The sequence below is a fragment of the Acomys minous genome (assembly GCF_964271855.1).
Source record: "Acomys minous genome assembly, chromosome: 13".
NCBI lineage: Eukaryota > Metazoa > Chordata > Mammalia > Rodentia > Muridae > Acomys > Acomys minous.
The window spans coordinates 86,138,726-86,154,282 of NC_140495.1; the positions used below are offsets into that span (position 1 = coordinate 86,138,726).

Here is a 15,557-nt window from a genome sequence, read left to right on the forward strand (position 1 = left end):
GAACCCTCTGTGTCCTTCCATTCCCCCCCCACACATACCGCATTCTTTCATACCACTTTCAGTGTTCTGCCCAGAGTCCAGCAGCAAGTCCCAGGATCTGTCCTGCTCCCCCACCATCTGACCGCAGCCTATCAGGTTTCATCAGTTTAGGGTAGCATGCCTTCCCTTCCTCTGTGTGCCCGCAAGGCCGCCCCTCCAAGGAGCAGTGATCAAATCACAGGCACCAGATTTAGTGTCAGAGGCGCTCCCCGCTCCCCATCCCCCACATGGAGAATTAGATATCCGTAGGCTACATCTGAACAGTGGGGGGTGTCTAGGTTCTCTGCTTGCAATGTCCTTGGTTGGTGCGTCAGATTGAGCGGGTCCCCCTGGGTCCAGATCCACCAGGCTTGATGGTCTCCTTATGGAGGGCCTGACCCCTCCGGTTCCTTCCATCCCCCAACTCTTCCATGCAACTCTCAGTCCAGCAGAGAGTCCCAGGATCTGTCCCGATCCCCTACTGGGAGGAGTCTCTCAGAGCATATCCGTGGTGGGCTAATATCCACTATAAGTGAGTATATACTATGCGTGTCTTTCTGGGTCTGGGTTACCTCACTCAGGATGATCTTTTCTAGTTCCATCCATTTGCCTGCAAAATTCAAGATGTCCTTGTTTTTCATAGCTGAGTAGTATTCCATTGTGTAAATGTACCAGAGTTTCTTTATCCATTCTTTGGTTGAGGGAGCCAGATACCTTGATAAGGGACTGAGTCAGGGGGCCAGTGTGTACTAACAGGGGTCACTGTACAGCAGCATGGCTTGCCAGAATTTGCCAGGGACTCACTGTGCGTCTTCAGGTATCTTCGTGGACTCCTACATCACTGAGTCTCAAGCACTCTGGATCCTTCTTCCCAGGATCTGTGTAGTTTTATTTTGGCTTTTCTAATTGTGTTGTCTCCCAAAAGGTCAAGTTGAAACTGGGAGTGTGCCTGAGGCATGTGACTAAATTCAAAGGCCTGTGTTAGCTGCTCTCAGTGTTACCAGTGCTGGGAGTCAGAGACACTGAATGGCTGTGAGTGGAAAATGATGCATTTACTAAATTGCACAGATGGAAGCTGAGACAAGTCAAAGTGCATGGAGCATTTGTGTTCTGTTTCACTGTCCACTGATGATGGGCTAGATGCTAGGACTGGCTAGGAGTGCCGAGGAGGAGAACTGAGGTGGACTCATCATACTGCGGAAAATCACTCTGCTGGCATTGATAATCATGCTAAGTGGGTGTTAATGGCTTTTGTGGGCTAGCTATTAACCGTTATCCTGCAGGCTGTCACAGGGCTGCCAGTGTTGCTGTCTGATGGCCCTGCCAACACCTGAGCTGTGCCCTGTCTTCATGGCATAAGACAGAACTCAGCTGGACCTGAATTTACTCACCAAGAAAATGATGCTTTTAAGTTAAGGAAAACAACTCTATTATAAGGATCCTGGGTAAGTCCCAGAGCACCTCTGTGTTGCTGTTATTCACAGTAATGTGTGAAATGTGAAACTCTGGAAAAATTACTTCATGTTTTGTAATAATCTTAGATCACTGCACAGCCCAAGCCCTTTTCATTTTCCTTCTGAGTCATGCTATGCCAGCTTAATAGAGCTTGCATCGCCAGCTGGTTTCTGTGTACTTTTAATTATGTTGTTGTCCTTAACAAGGATTTGATAACAGGATGTGGTTGGAGAAGTCTTATACTTTTGTTCTGCAATACTGGTGCCAGCCAAGAAAGCCTCATCCTGCACTAACGCCAGCCCATGAAGCCCAGAACACTATCGGAAAGCTATGCACAAAGACACTAACAGTGCCTTCAAAATTATGCCAGACATGGGGGGGGGGGATGACTGGTCTTGACATCTATACTGACAGGTTGGTGGGTGTTGACCCATTTTTTGCTAGATTTTCTTTTTAGTTTTTTGTTTTGTTTTGTTTATGGTTTTTTGTTTTTCAACTGCATTACAGTCCTCAGGCAGTGAAAATGAACATAATGTGGGGCTTCCTAGAAAACTGGCAAAGTGAGTTGATTAACAAGAAGCCCTGCCATTGTTTATGCTCATAATCATCTGTAGTAATTGGAAATTATAGCATTTTGGGCTCCGTTTGGTAAATTTACTATTAACCATTAATTCCACAATTTCACACACCACAATAATAGCCTTTATTTGGGGGAAATAAAAAACTTTTCTTTGGAAGCTTAGGGTGATGTGTAATGTGATAGTTAGTCTTTGATGACTCGTGTGTGTGTGTGTGTGTGTGTGTGTGTGTGTGTGTGTGTGTGTGTGTGTGTGTCTGCGCACGCGCCCGCGCACAGGTGGCTGTGTCCTCAATCCTGGGCAAAGTGCAAGGACTCCCAGGTGACAGCTGTGTAGACCTGGCCTGGCACCTCTTGCCACTTCTGGAGAGGCGTTCCCAAAAGCCACGGCAGTTCATGTGTCCTTCAGTCACACCAGGTAGAGTGGAAAGGTGCTTCCACTGAGGCCGGCCTCCTTACATTCTTCATAAATAAAAGCCTGCCTGCCCCAGCTCTGAGGTGAGGAACTTCCAGGCCAGGGTGGTCTAATCCTTCCTTCTTCCAGACTGGAAGAAGCCTTTACCTGAGCAGGTATGATAGAGCGCGTCAGAAGCCTTCTGGCTGCTGACTGAGTTTAAACCTTAGCTGGGTCTCTGCTGGGTCAAGCAAAGAGCTTAGCTATTTGAGGAGTTACTGAGAGAGGTCTAAAAGCAAGTGAGAGAGCTCTCTTTTCCCCCAGGCTCTTTGATGTTCTGGAAAGGCTTACCTGGTAGCTTTGAAGAGCCTAGATAGTAGAAGGGGGTAGGCACTTTTAAAACCATCACTGGGGACTCCAGGGGCTCTTCAGCTCCTTCCTGCCCTCCTAGCCTTGCTCCTGGCTCTTGGATGTTAGCACCTCCAAATTCCCTGCAACATGCCTCCTTTTAAAGCCTGTCAATCCTGGGAGTTTGTCTAGCTAGCTCTCAGTAGCTATCCTGGGCCTCTCAGGGATATAAAGGGTGTGCTGATTGGCATTTTTGTTTTGTTTTGTTTTGTTTTGTTTTTCCAACAAGATACAAGCTGGGGTGATCTGAGTAGTGGAAACCTCAACTGAGGATGTGCTTTCATCACATTTGTTCTGTAGGCACGTCTGTGGGGACTTTTCTTGATTAATGATTGGTACGGGAAAGCCCGGCCCATTATGAGCTGTACTAACCCCTGGGCAGTAGATCCTGGGCTGTGTAAGAAAAGCAAACCGAACAATCCAGGAGAAGCCAGCCAGTAGCAACATCCCTCCCTGGCCTCTGCTTCGGCTCAGAAACTTACCTCTAGGTTTCTGCTTTGAGTTCCTGCCTGACTTCCCTCCATGGCAAGCCTATAAAATGTAAGCTGAAATCAGGCCTTTCCTCCCAATCTGCTTTTAGCTATGGTGTTTTGATCAGAGCAACAGAAACTTAGCCAAAACAACTGGGATAAAAGAAAATACATCCTAGTTAACAGTGGGCTCCTTAAAATGTACGCTCTTTTATGTGCGTTAGTGTTTTTGCCACATCTACGCCTGGTGCCTCTGAAGGTCAGTAGAAAGCACCAGATCTTCTGCAAACAGAGTTACAGATAGTTTGGAGCTGCCATGTGGATGCTGGGAGCCACACCTAGGTCCAGTGCCGAAGCAGACAGTGCTCTCACCTGCTAAGGCATCTCTCTCTAGCCCTTATAGTCTTTAAACTTAAGAGTAAGCAAGTAGAAAGTACAGAAGAAAGAAATTCATTCCAATGAGTAGCGCACTTAACGAGTAGCTTTGCCTTGATTCTTTGAATTGTCCACTTATTCATACTCTCCAGGCATAAGTAATGTATTTGGGAGCAAGAAAGCACATCTGAAGGCTGGTGATCCCCATCCCAAGAGCAGAGATAAGGTGGCTGTTCAGTCAACTCTCGGTGGGTGCGTGGATGGTGTCATCTTATATTGGGCGTCCCCAAGAGGTCTGAGGTCACTCTTCTCCCTCGCTTAGAATTTCTTGCTGGTCTCTCGTCTTTCTCCAGTCCACCACAGAAGTACTTCCATGATGACAGCCATTCCCAGGAGGCTCGGCCAACATGTGGTTACTGTTGCTTCGGGACCTGCGCATAGTTACTTAGTTTATGACATATGAACAGTTTATTTTCAGTGTAGCTGAGGCCAGAATGAGACTTCATTATAAACCAGTGTCGCTGAGTTCTCCCCGGACGACAGCCACGGAGGAGAAGTGAGCTTCACTTCGGCAGGTTCCGACTCAAATCCCAGGGCACTGAGGAAATCTGTGAAAGACCCTCTACTTCCATTTTGTTGTTTTTGTTGCTCCTCTTTCTTCTCCTCCTTCTCCTCTTCTTCCTCCTTTTCTTTTTTCCTTTCAAGTAAATGAAAACAAAATAGAAAATAAAGTGCATTCTAAGCTTCAGGTTTAGCTCTGTCACTTAAGACTCTTTTATGACAGTGTTTTGAGGGGCTAGCCAGAATACCTTCCCAGAACGACACAAGCTCAGCATCCTGGCTCCCATTTGGAGCCTAGCAAAATAGGCAAAGGAGATGGAGTTGAGTGCGCTCCAGCCCATATTGTTTCAACAGCCTCTGTTAAGCCACATGGCATTTTGGCTCCACATTAACTCTTTGGATAATGCCTTGTGCTGTGAAGGTACTTGCCGTTGATATAACTTAAAAGCCAGGCGGTGCTTTTGAGCGAGGAAGAGAAGCAAAGCTTTGTGGTAGAAATCCTCCGTTTCACTTTCTCCTGGAACTCCAGTGCATAGTTTTAATAATCCTTTACCTCCAGTGCACATCTGGTCCTCACTGCAAACAGCCCTTTGAAACTCAACGCCTCTTAGCAGCCAAGGGCACATTCCTGGCCCCTCTTTCCTGTTTGTACAACGCTCTAAAAGATCAGGCCTGCAAGGAAGTACAGCCTCTGTTCAGAGAGGTCATTGAGGTCACTGAGTCAGGGAGAGACTTCGAGGTGGAAGACAAAAGCTCAGCTGAAAGATACACAGAAAATCAGAGCAGGTAAAAGAATGAGCTGTCGGTCTTCAGGTGTCCAGATGAATCCCAATCTTGGAACAGTGGTGGAAGACTTGGACGCTGAGGGACCTGTTGTGGGAAGCTGGATTCTGCCTTGTACCAGTGCAGAGTGATTCTATAGCGTCAGTCCGCTTGGGACTCCAGCCCTTTACAAGGACTGTCTGTGGAATGCTGGTCAACATTTAAATGATTTTTTTTTTTAAAGCAGGAAATAAATTCCCTGAAAGGAAGGTAAAACACTATGTTTATGCTGGGCTTTTTTAGCACAAGCAGTTGACTGAGAAAAAGAAATGAGAAAGGAAAGGAGGGGTCCCGGGTTGGTTGGATTTCCTAAAGTGCGGATGTTTCCTTTCACTTTGGAAGCAGCACATGGTTCTGGTAGGTAGGTATGGGGCTCTTTGGCAGTTGGATTCCCACTTTCCACAAGGCAGCCTGACTACCTTGTGTCCTTGTTCAGCCTTGCTGAGCTCCATACACTATGGCTGGCCCTATCCTGTGCTCCAGGGAGATCAAGGATGCTGATAGTGAAGGAGGGGGGCAGTGCCGGGTGGTGACACAATTCACACATTGCTAGTGTCCACTCTGCTTATGTGCTTTGCTCCTTTCTCTCCCAATTCACTGCATCCGCTGAACAAAAATTTCAGACAGAAGCAGGAAGGCTAGTGTGAGCCTTCCAAGCCTATGGCCCTAGGTGACCGCACAGATGACAAGCCCAGCGTACCAGCCCTGATTGCATCTCATATATTCCTAGACAGTGTTGTTTCTTGTGTGCCTGAAACGTGCTGCCTGCAGCAATGAATTTGTATAGATCTTTTCTCTTTTCTGCTCAGTGATATCACACTGCTAGTTTGAAGTTATCTGAGGAGGAATAAACAAAGATGGACAAATGCTAGCCATCAAGGTGTCTTCCCCACCCCCCACTCTGTCTCACTGAGAGTCTGCTGTAAAACATCAGCAAGCCTGCAGAGTTGGAATAATAAATTCCTTTGGAAAATTCATTACAAGTTATGGCTACTGTGGCCATTACAGAAGCCATCCGAGAGTGTGAAAAAGGAAAAAGAGGATGGAATGGTCATTCCTTGAGCCTTGGTCTTTGTGAAACTTCAATTGCCTTTTGTCTGATTAAAATCCTCTTCCAATAGCCGGGTGTTGTGGCACACGCCTTTAATCCTAGCACTCAGGAGGCAGAGGCAGGTGGATCCATGTGAGTTCAAGGCTAGCCTGGTCTACAAAGTGATTCCAGAACTGCCAAGACCACACAAAGAAACCATGTCTTGAAAAACAATAAATAAATAAATAAATAAATAAATAAATAAATAAATAAATAAATTCCTCTTCCAGATGAGCAAAACTGTCTGAGACTACACTACTCCCTGTTGGAGAAGCTGTTCTGTGGTCTAGTAATCTTCCCACATTGATAAACTTAGTAAATGAAAATGACAAAACAAATACAAGTATTCTTGACTCAAATGTTCATTATCTTTGTTTTAGTCAGTGGGAGTATGAATATATTTAGCGTTGTCATTGTGTGATACAGGAGATGGGACCCATGACCACACATGTGCCGGACAAGTGCTTTATCACTAATCTAGTCTCACCACTTGTGAGGTGGTGTGAGCATAGGAGGGGATCTAGGAAGGCCAGGAAAGGTCTTAGGAAAACAGAGCATGTACAAGCCTGTAAGTATGTGCCCGTCATCCTGTGTGGTCCCCGGGATTGAAGGGAGAGGCTGGTTTTGGTACAGGCGCTGGGAGTTCACAATTGTGGTCAGTCCAGCATCTGTGGGTAGTTTGTTAATTTCAGTCAGTATGTTGAACTCTGTCTGTGTGGGACTCTTCCCACCGTGCCAAACCGCCGCAGCACACCTGGAATGCAGCTTCCTCTGGATTTCTCTCAGGTATGTACTCCAGTGTGAAGACTGCTTTTTTGTTTGTTTGTTTGTTTGTTTGAAGACAGGGTTTCTCTGTACAGCCTTGTCTGTCCTGGACTTTCTTTGTAGACCAGGCTGGCCTTGAACTCACAATGATCCACCTGTCTCTGCCTCCTCAGTGCTGGGATTAAGGGCATGCGCCACCACACCCAGTTCGGTGTGAAGATTTTCTAAGGTAGCTCCTGGGCCATTCTCCCAGTCCTGTGAGGCTTGGATAGAGCCTAGGAAGGTGCCTTTTAAACACACCTGTGTAGAGAGTCACAGCCACAGCAGGCACCATACATTGGGAAATTCTGTTTTTCAGCTTCCCTGAAATCCACATGAGAAGATAGGACACGCCCTCACCGGTAACGATCTTCCCAACTCCTCTTGCCTTTACACCCAGTCTGTATGGATCACCACAGTTGCTATAAAAAGTTGCAAGCAGTTAATTATTTTTCTTAGTTTAGAACTGAAAAAAAAACTCTTTTTTTTTTTGCCCCTGCACAAGGATGACATGCAAACTTATGATGTCTTTCATCTATTTTATATTTTATTTTGTTATCTTTTTGAAAATAAATGGACGGATGGATGGATGGATGAATACATGAAAAGCTAGCCACTAGGGTAAACGTTAATAACTGATCTGTCACTTATACCTTCTGGGAGGGAGAAGGTCAGTTCTCTAATAGAGTGACACCGGGTATCTAGGACAGGCCTTATGGAGAACTCGTCTTCTGTGGCACGGGTTAGTTAAGTAGCAGCAGGTCTCCCCATTAGCCAACGCCAGACACTGGCTTCCGAGTCTTTTACAAGCATGCTTTTCTTGGGTGCACACAGCCTCACAGTGGCTACTGCCAAGATGCTGTGAGGATGTCATCACATGGCGATCTGCTTCAGGACCAGCCTCAGAAACAGGGTGCTTTCAACTCCCTTCCCTGTGCTTGCCAAATAACTGGGAGTTCTTTGGGAATAATTGCTCGCTGCTCACAATGAGCAGTTTCTTTCTTTTTTTTTTTTTTTTTTTTTTTTTTTTTTTTTTTTTTTTTGAAATTCCTTAGTTTCAATTCACACAGCAGCTGATCATAAGCTGCAGTCGCCTACTTCGAAATTTTTTCCACTCGCACGAAATTACATTATATGAGAGTAAGCTTTCTAGTTAGAGCTCCTAGGGATAGCCATAGCCGTTTCAGTTTGTGTAAGTACACACTAAGGTTTTTGCACAATCCTGAGCGTAACTGGTACATTCCTCAGAGCACATCTTTATCATTAAGTGATACGTGACTGCTGTGGAACAGCATCCATGGTCCCATCCAGTCAATATCATTGGATCATGGCCTCATTTATGCAGATTGGAGCTCTAGAACCTTTAAGTACGTCTCTTTTTTCCAATCGCTCAGTGCCAGAATAAAACTGAGAATAAATAAGACAATGAATATGAACCGAGATAGCTGCGCTTCCATTTTGTCTGCGTCCAGAGAGCTGGGTGAACTATGTAATTTGCTCCATGTTTCTATGTCTTTTAGAAGACAAAAGAGTTTTGTAAGGTCCGCTCCAAAGATTATAACTCCACTGATTTGCATGTAAGGCACAGACTCATGGCTCTGCCCTTGAATTCATTTATTTGGGACCTGGGACAATAGGGATGCATTTTGCCTGTCAAATTCTTCGGATTTAAATAGCTGAGCAATGTGGTTAGCCCAGCACTTGGTCACATTTCTTCTTTGCATAGCTCTCTGTGTCTAGGGATGCTTGATCCGCCTGGGTTAGAAAGCAGCCTCCATGCCCCTCCTCCTGCCCCCCTGTGACTATTTAGATCAGTTACTTCCTCTTACTGAAGAACTAGGACTAAAACTGCCATCCTAACAAGAGCAGCAATCAAGCTAGAAAGCACATAATGTGGTGTCCACCTACAGTGGCCATACGTGACTTGAAGATTGTGGTGTCAACCTACAGTAGCCATACGTGACTTGAAGATTGCATTCTGAAAAAGCCAGAACATTTGGTGGGTATACTATTCCTTTGGAAGAAAAGTGAAAACCTTACATTGTTCAGAAATGAATTGTAGAAACAGATCTTTTTTTAAATCCAAATCGTCTGCCATTTTAAGTAAAATTTGATGGATGAAGTCACTGTTCCTTTCATAGACATCATAAACATTTTCCTTTTTCAGAAAGCAATCCAGGGAGTGTCTATTTTTAGTGGAGTTAAAGCTATGTTAAGTTGGTATAAAGTAGCTGCTGCAACATTTGTAGAGGAAAGAGAAAAAGCTTTTATTTAAATATTTCTAATGGCAGAAATAAAATGAGCAAATTTTATTGAATGAGAGGCAACACATAAAAATCGGGCCAGCTTTATGGGTGTATGGCAGTGGATTTAGCATTTTATTTAAGCTGTATGTCACATGGAATGATATCTAGTAATATTATATCTGAATATAAGTGGATTGCAAGGGTATTTATTTGTTGAGTAAATAAATAATTTTTGCTGCAAAAATGTAGCATACTCAACATGGATATTAGATTCAGATACATTAATTGTGTGTCATTTATATATTAATTAGAATATGGCATAATAAATATCAGCCGTTTCACTTATTTATGGAATGCTTTCAAGTGACTCAAATGTTAGGAAGACAATGTTGCTGGTTATCTTCCTTAATCCTATGACCGTGGAAGATAAGTCTATTCAATGTCATCTGTTTAATTCCTACCATGTTACATGGTATCTGGACATTTAGCAAATGCCCAAGGTATATGTATGGTATGTACAAGTTTGCCTGAAGTGATTGGTACCAAACATGTTTCAGATTTCAGGTGGTTTTGAACTTGAATTATTTAATTTTTATTTTTTTTATTTTTTTTCTCTCCTTTATTAATTTATTCTTGTTACATCTCAATGGTTATCCCATCCCTTGTATCCTCCCATTCTTTCCTCCCTCCCATTTTCCCCTTATTCCCCTCCCCTATGACTGTTCCTGAGGGGGATTACCTCCTCACATACTCTGGTACCTCACCTTTGACCATGTCCCCTGGAGGGGGAGACCTGGTGGCACTCAGAGGAAGGACAGCAGGTTACCAAGAAGAGACTTGATACCCTATGAACTTGAATTATTTAAAATGCACCTAGTGAGGTGTCTTGGAGAAGGGACCCATGTTTAAACATGGAATTCTTTTATGTCTTGTGTGGTCCTTATAAAGAGAATGAAGGCAATTTCAGCAAGAGTTTTAGTGTGCTTTTGCTTATACCACAGCCACTCACAGAAGTCAAGGAGAGAAGTTTTTACCTGTGGTATGGGGTTGCCCCTCAAAGTTTCAACTGCTGGAACATTATGAATTGTAGTAGGTACGTCACCAAATTCACTCTGTGTGTAAATTAACATTTCTACATATTTGTGAATGAGCTTTCTCCTCACAGGACGGGTGGCCAGTGTCTGTGCACAGGCCAGAGAGCTTTACCACAAAGGGAGAGGGTGGGCTGCAGAGAAAGCAGATGCCTGTTGGCACGACTGTTGGATGGAGGAAAGTCTCGTATTATGTGGTTTTCAGAAGCCATGCTGTCTTCCTTCTCTTTTATTGTGTTGTATTTGTGTCATCCTGGGGGGTTCTAAGCGCAGACTTTGGTTACTCAGCCATGACTACGACCTCTCCTTTTTGCTTTCCTTTCACGTCTGTCTCTAATGTCTCAAGAGCAGATCAGAGCTCTCCTAGCCTAATCTATGTGGCTGGTCAAAGCTGTGGCTGCCTTGTCATTTCCCCTTCTCTTTCTGGTTCTGTATGTCACAAGTTAGACTTTCTGAGAGTCCTAGTCGCATTGTTTCAAATGAGTTCTAGCAAAATCACTGGTGGAGAATGGTCTTTACTGAGATCCAGAAAGGGCACTGCTGTCTGCTGTGGTCAGTATGTCCTCTCGAGTGTCATGACAGCCTTGACATTACCAAAAACTGATAGTATGCTTTCAGATGCCAGCAAGTCCAATTCACTGTGTGTTTGCGGGTTTGGTGACAGGTGGCTGGATCCTTCTAAAGAAGATTCTAAATAACCTGGGACCTTCCCCACACTGTAATGCATGCTGGGACTTTCCCCACACTGTAATGCATGCTGGGACTTTCCCCACACTGTAATGCATGCTGGGACTTTCCCCACACTGTAATGCATGCTGGGACTTTCCCCACACTGTAATACATGCTGGCCAGGGTCTTAGCTGCCTTAGCTTTTCACTGTTGAGGCTCTCCCACTTGAAATGCACTCAAGAATCTAACGTCTCACCCTCCATTCCTTCCCAGGTTAAATATTTCGGTCTCCACGAGGCCTTCCCTGGATGTTCGCTTAGAATTAGGTCCCCGAGTCTTACCCACTTCTTCCCTTTCCAATTTCCTTCTTGAGCGAACTGCCACAGGCACTAAGGCTGGGTGGTTCACAGGAGAGTCTGCCACCCGTTAGCGAAGGAAAGGCAGGCAACATGGTCAATGTAAAAATCGAAACAAAACCACTTAACCTGGGCAGGCAGGACACAGGAGGATTGGGAAAGCAAAGTCAACTTCAGTAAAACCAAGAGGCAGCCAGGCTGGTCCAGAGAAGGAAGGACTCGGGCAAAGGGAAGGTCCTGTGCAGACACCATGTGGCAGCGTGAGTAGAGCCATGTTCAAGAAGAGGGATGGGCAGGAGGTGTTGAGGAAGGGACTAAAACAGCACCCGTAGAGCTGTTGAGTGAGAGTTAGTCAAGCAAGGGGCTCTTTAGAGACCTTTGTCTGCATCTGACACTTCTGTTCTAGGCCCCACTCTCCCTTTACAGAAGCAGGGAAACAGTCTGACCCCTTGTGGAGTATGAAAAAACTGGCTCGGCCATTTTTGTTCCTGCCTCATCTCTGGAAAGGTGTCTTTTAGACTTGACCATGAATTAGCAGGAATATACTCAGGTCCCCTTGTGACATTGTCTACTGTGGATGGGAAGTCTTCCCTGTGAATGGAGGAAGGCCACAGAGGAAATGTGGTAGAAAAAAAATCAGGGAAGACTACATGGTACCACACTCGTGTAATTAAGATCTGCTTTTCCCACACCACTGTCTGTTCCATTCAGAAAAGTTATACAGCCCTTCCTTGGTCATTGCAGAGGAGGTTAAAAGCTAATTGTAAAGTATCTTTAAAGGCCCATTTCACATACTAAATACTCAACTCGATTTTTTTTTTCATTTCAAAATAATTGCATACATGTGGTTTAATATAAGTTTCATGCTTCTTTCTCATGTTCTCCACCCAGGAAGACATGGTTGCCTTGTCCTGTGTCTTTTATGGGATGATCCCTATCATTAGAAACAAGGCATTAGTGCCTTCACAAGATGGAAGTTCTTTTAATAGGTTTTAAAGTCTCATCCTCAAAACCAATTTTTTAAGAATGCTAATCCCACAGTAGCGCGTTCTCTGAATAGCAAGCAGCACAGTGCAAACCACTGGCATCTCTACTTGCCTGACATTTCACCTGGCTGGGGTTTGCACTGGGACTTTCTTAAATGCATACACGAGTCATCTTTTCATTTGAAACAAGAACTTGACTAGGATCCTGTGATATAATTGACCGTGGGTCATGTAATGAAAGCTGAGTCAATTGGTGGGATATTCTAACTAAAGTGTTTCCCCCAATATGACTTCTTCCTCTTCACTGTTCAACAACACTCTGAAGCAGACGTCACCCATTCTCTGACAAGCCACGTCATGCAGCTTTTTCCCCCCGTGTATACCTGGACCAACCTATATTAACAGCAATGAGTCCTGCACAGCCTGTGATAAGGATATCACATCCGGGTCATGAGTTCTCAATGAGCTGGTGACTATTTTTGTTTAGGAAGAACTGACAGGTGGATGGAAAACAGGAGCACCAGGAAAAGCCCCATTGTCCCCGGTGGTTGTGAGTCAAGATACTCGCGTTATAAGTGCACAGTACACCTGCTGCCACACAGCATGCCTAGCTGTCGGTTTTAGATTTTTGTTATGTGTGTAGGAACCATGAATACTTCTCTTTGTGTGGAGAATAACATGGTGAGGGTGGAGGGATGTACACTGAATTTCTACACTGCTTCTGGTATGATTATCATTTTCACAGTATTGATTCTTCCAACGCACAAGCATAGGAGGCCTTTCCGTCTTCTAGTGTCTTCCTTGATCTCTTTCTTTCTGGGTTTTCATAGTAGAATAGTAGAGGTCGTAACATTTTTCTATTCTCTTTTTCATTTTTCATTTTTCATTTTTTTGAGTCTGTTGTAAATGGAATTGTTCCCCTAATTTCATTCTCAGGATGTTCATCTTTGGCGTGCAGGAAGGCTGCTGGTTTTGCATCATCATTTTGTAGTCTGTTACTTTGCTCAAAGTTTTTATCAGTTGTAAGAGTCTGGTTGAGACCTCATGGTTTCTTGTGCATGGTCCTGTACCACCCACAACTAAGGGCACTTTGACTTCTTTCTGCCTTGTATCCCTTTCATACACCTCTGCTCTGTTGCTTAAGCTAAGACTTCAAATACTGTATTGTCCTGATTGTAAAGGAATGGCTTTGAGTTTTTCTTCACTTTGTACAATGTTGGCGATAGATTTGTCACATAAAATCTTGATTTTGATGAGATATATTTCTTTTCTCCTAGTCTCTTTTGTCATGAAGAGATGCTGGATTTTGTCAAAAGATAAGTCAGCACCTATTGAGAAGACATGTAGCTTCCAGCAATTTCAGCCTTTGAGCCTTTCAGCCTTGAGCCCATTTGTATGAGGTATTACATTTATCGATTTGCATGTGGCTTAGTTTCCATCCTTGGTGGAATGATAACATAACTTAATAAAGGCAACTTAAGAGAGAAAGGGTTCCTTTTAGCTCCCAGTTTGAACCGTAGTCCATCCTGTCATAGAATTCAAGGCAGTAGGAACTCGAAGCACCTGAGCACGCTGTATCTACAAGATGCACGCCAAAAATCATGAATGCCAGTGATTAACTCACTCTTGCCATTTTAAACCTCTCATTATACCACTCTAAGGGGGCTCTCCTGCCCACGGTTAATATGGGTCTTCCCACAGCAATTAACATAGTCAAAGTAATTGTCTACAACCATGACCAGAAACTAAATAATCCCTCACAGATGTCTGTGGAAGCCTGTCTCCTGGGTGATTCCAGATCCTGTCAACTTGAAAATTACTACCTATGGTCACAGAGTGTATTGAGCCATCCTTGTCTTTCTGAAAAGAGGCTAGCTAGACCATGGTGAATGAGCTTTCTCATGTGTTCAGGAATAGTTTGGAGTATTTTATTGAGCATTTGTGCATCCATGTTCATGAGGGAGATTTGTCGTGTGTGTGTGTGTGTGTGTGTGTGTGTGTGTGTGTGTGTGTGTGTATGTGCGCGCGCGCGCGTGTGTATGCATGTATGCATGTGTACAAAGAGAGACAGAGACAGACAGACAGACAAGTGACCTTGGTCATCATTTCTCAGGATCCATCCACATTACTTTTTGAAATAGGACTTCTCACTGTCCTGGGCTTTGCTGTCTTCCTCCACCTCCCCAGTGATGGGATTACAAATGCACACTAATACGCTTGGTTTTGTTAATTAATTTATTTATTTATCCACTTTACATCTGGATCATAGCTCCCTCCCTCTTCTCCTCCCTCACTCCTCCCCCATCCACCTCTCCTATTCCTTAAAAAAGGAGAGCTCGTCAGGACTGAGCACAGCTTCCTCCCCTGCAGCCTACCAAGGCAAGGGGGAAGTGATCCATGTCAGATACCGCCCCTGTTCCTTTTACTATGGGACTCATCTGAAGCCTGAGCTGCCCATCTGTTGTATCTGTGTAGGAGGCCTAGGCCCTATCGCTACATGGTCCTTGGTTGGTGCTTCAGTCTCCACAAGCACCTCTGGGCCCTGGTTAGCTGGCTCTGTTGGTCTCCTTGTGGAGCGCCTGTCCCCTCCAGGTCCTTCTGTCTATCCTGCCCGCCCTCCCTTTTCCACAAGACTCCCTATGCTTTGCCTGGTGTTTGACTGTGAGGCTCCGCATCTGTTTGGATCCACTACTGGATGTAGCCTCTTAGAAGACAGCTGTGCTAGGTTCCTGTCTGTGAGCATAGCAGAGTATAGTCAATAGTGTCAAGGGTTGGCTCGCTCCCATGATGTGGGTCAAAGGTTAGGCCAATGTCTGGCTTATTAACTGCAGGTTCCAGGTGCTGAATTCATGTTCTCATGACCACAGGCTCTTAATTTATCAACCTATTCTGTAAGCTCCTGGTTTTGTTTTGTTTTGTTTTGTTTTTATGTGTTGTAAATGTGTTGTATATTTTATCTTTATTTGATTTGGGTATCATGGTAATACTGGCTTCTTAGAAAGAGTTTGGTAGCATGCCTTCTTTTTATATTTCATAGAGTAGTTTAAAATGGACTAATGTTACTTTCTTCTATGATTCTGTTAGAATTCAAGAGTGAATTCATCTGGGCTTCTATTTCTTTTAGTTGGGAAATCTTTTATCTTTTTTTTTTTTTTCATCTTATTGCTTATTTTAAATTTGTTTAAATTGTTTATCTCATCTTGGCTTAATTATAGTAGATCTTTTGAGTCTAGAA

At 44.2% G+C, this 15,557-nt stretch overlaps 1 protein-coding gene across 5 annotated transcripts in view; it reads left to right on the forward strand.

Annotated features, from left to right (window-relative positions):
- Positions 1–15,557, forward strand: part of ST6GAL2 (ST6 beta-galactoside alpha-2,6-sialyltransferase 2) — a 73,753-nt gene that overhangs the window by 12,689 nt on the left and 45,507 nt on the right. The window contains exon 1 of one of the 5 annotated variants that reach the window (XM_084751918.1): positions 3,313–3,392. The exons of 3 other annotated variants lie outside the window; for them this stretch is intronic. The gene's annotated coding sequence lies outside the window, so the exon portion shown is untranslated. Of the gene's footprint in view, positions 1–3,312; positions 3,393–8,675; positions 8,974–15,557 lie in introns of those variants that run through there. One more of the 5 variants, XM_084751919.1, reaches the window with a different exon arrangement.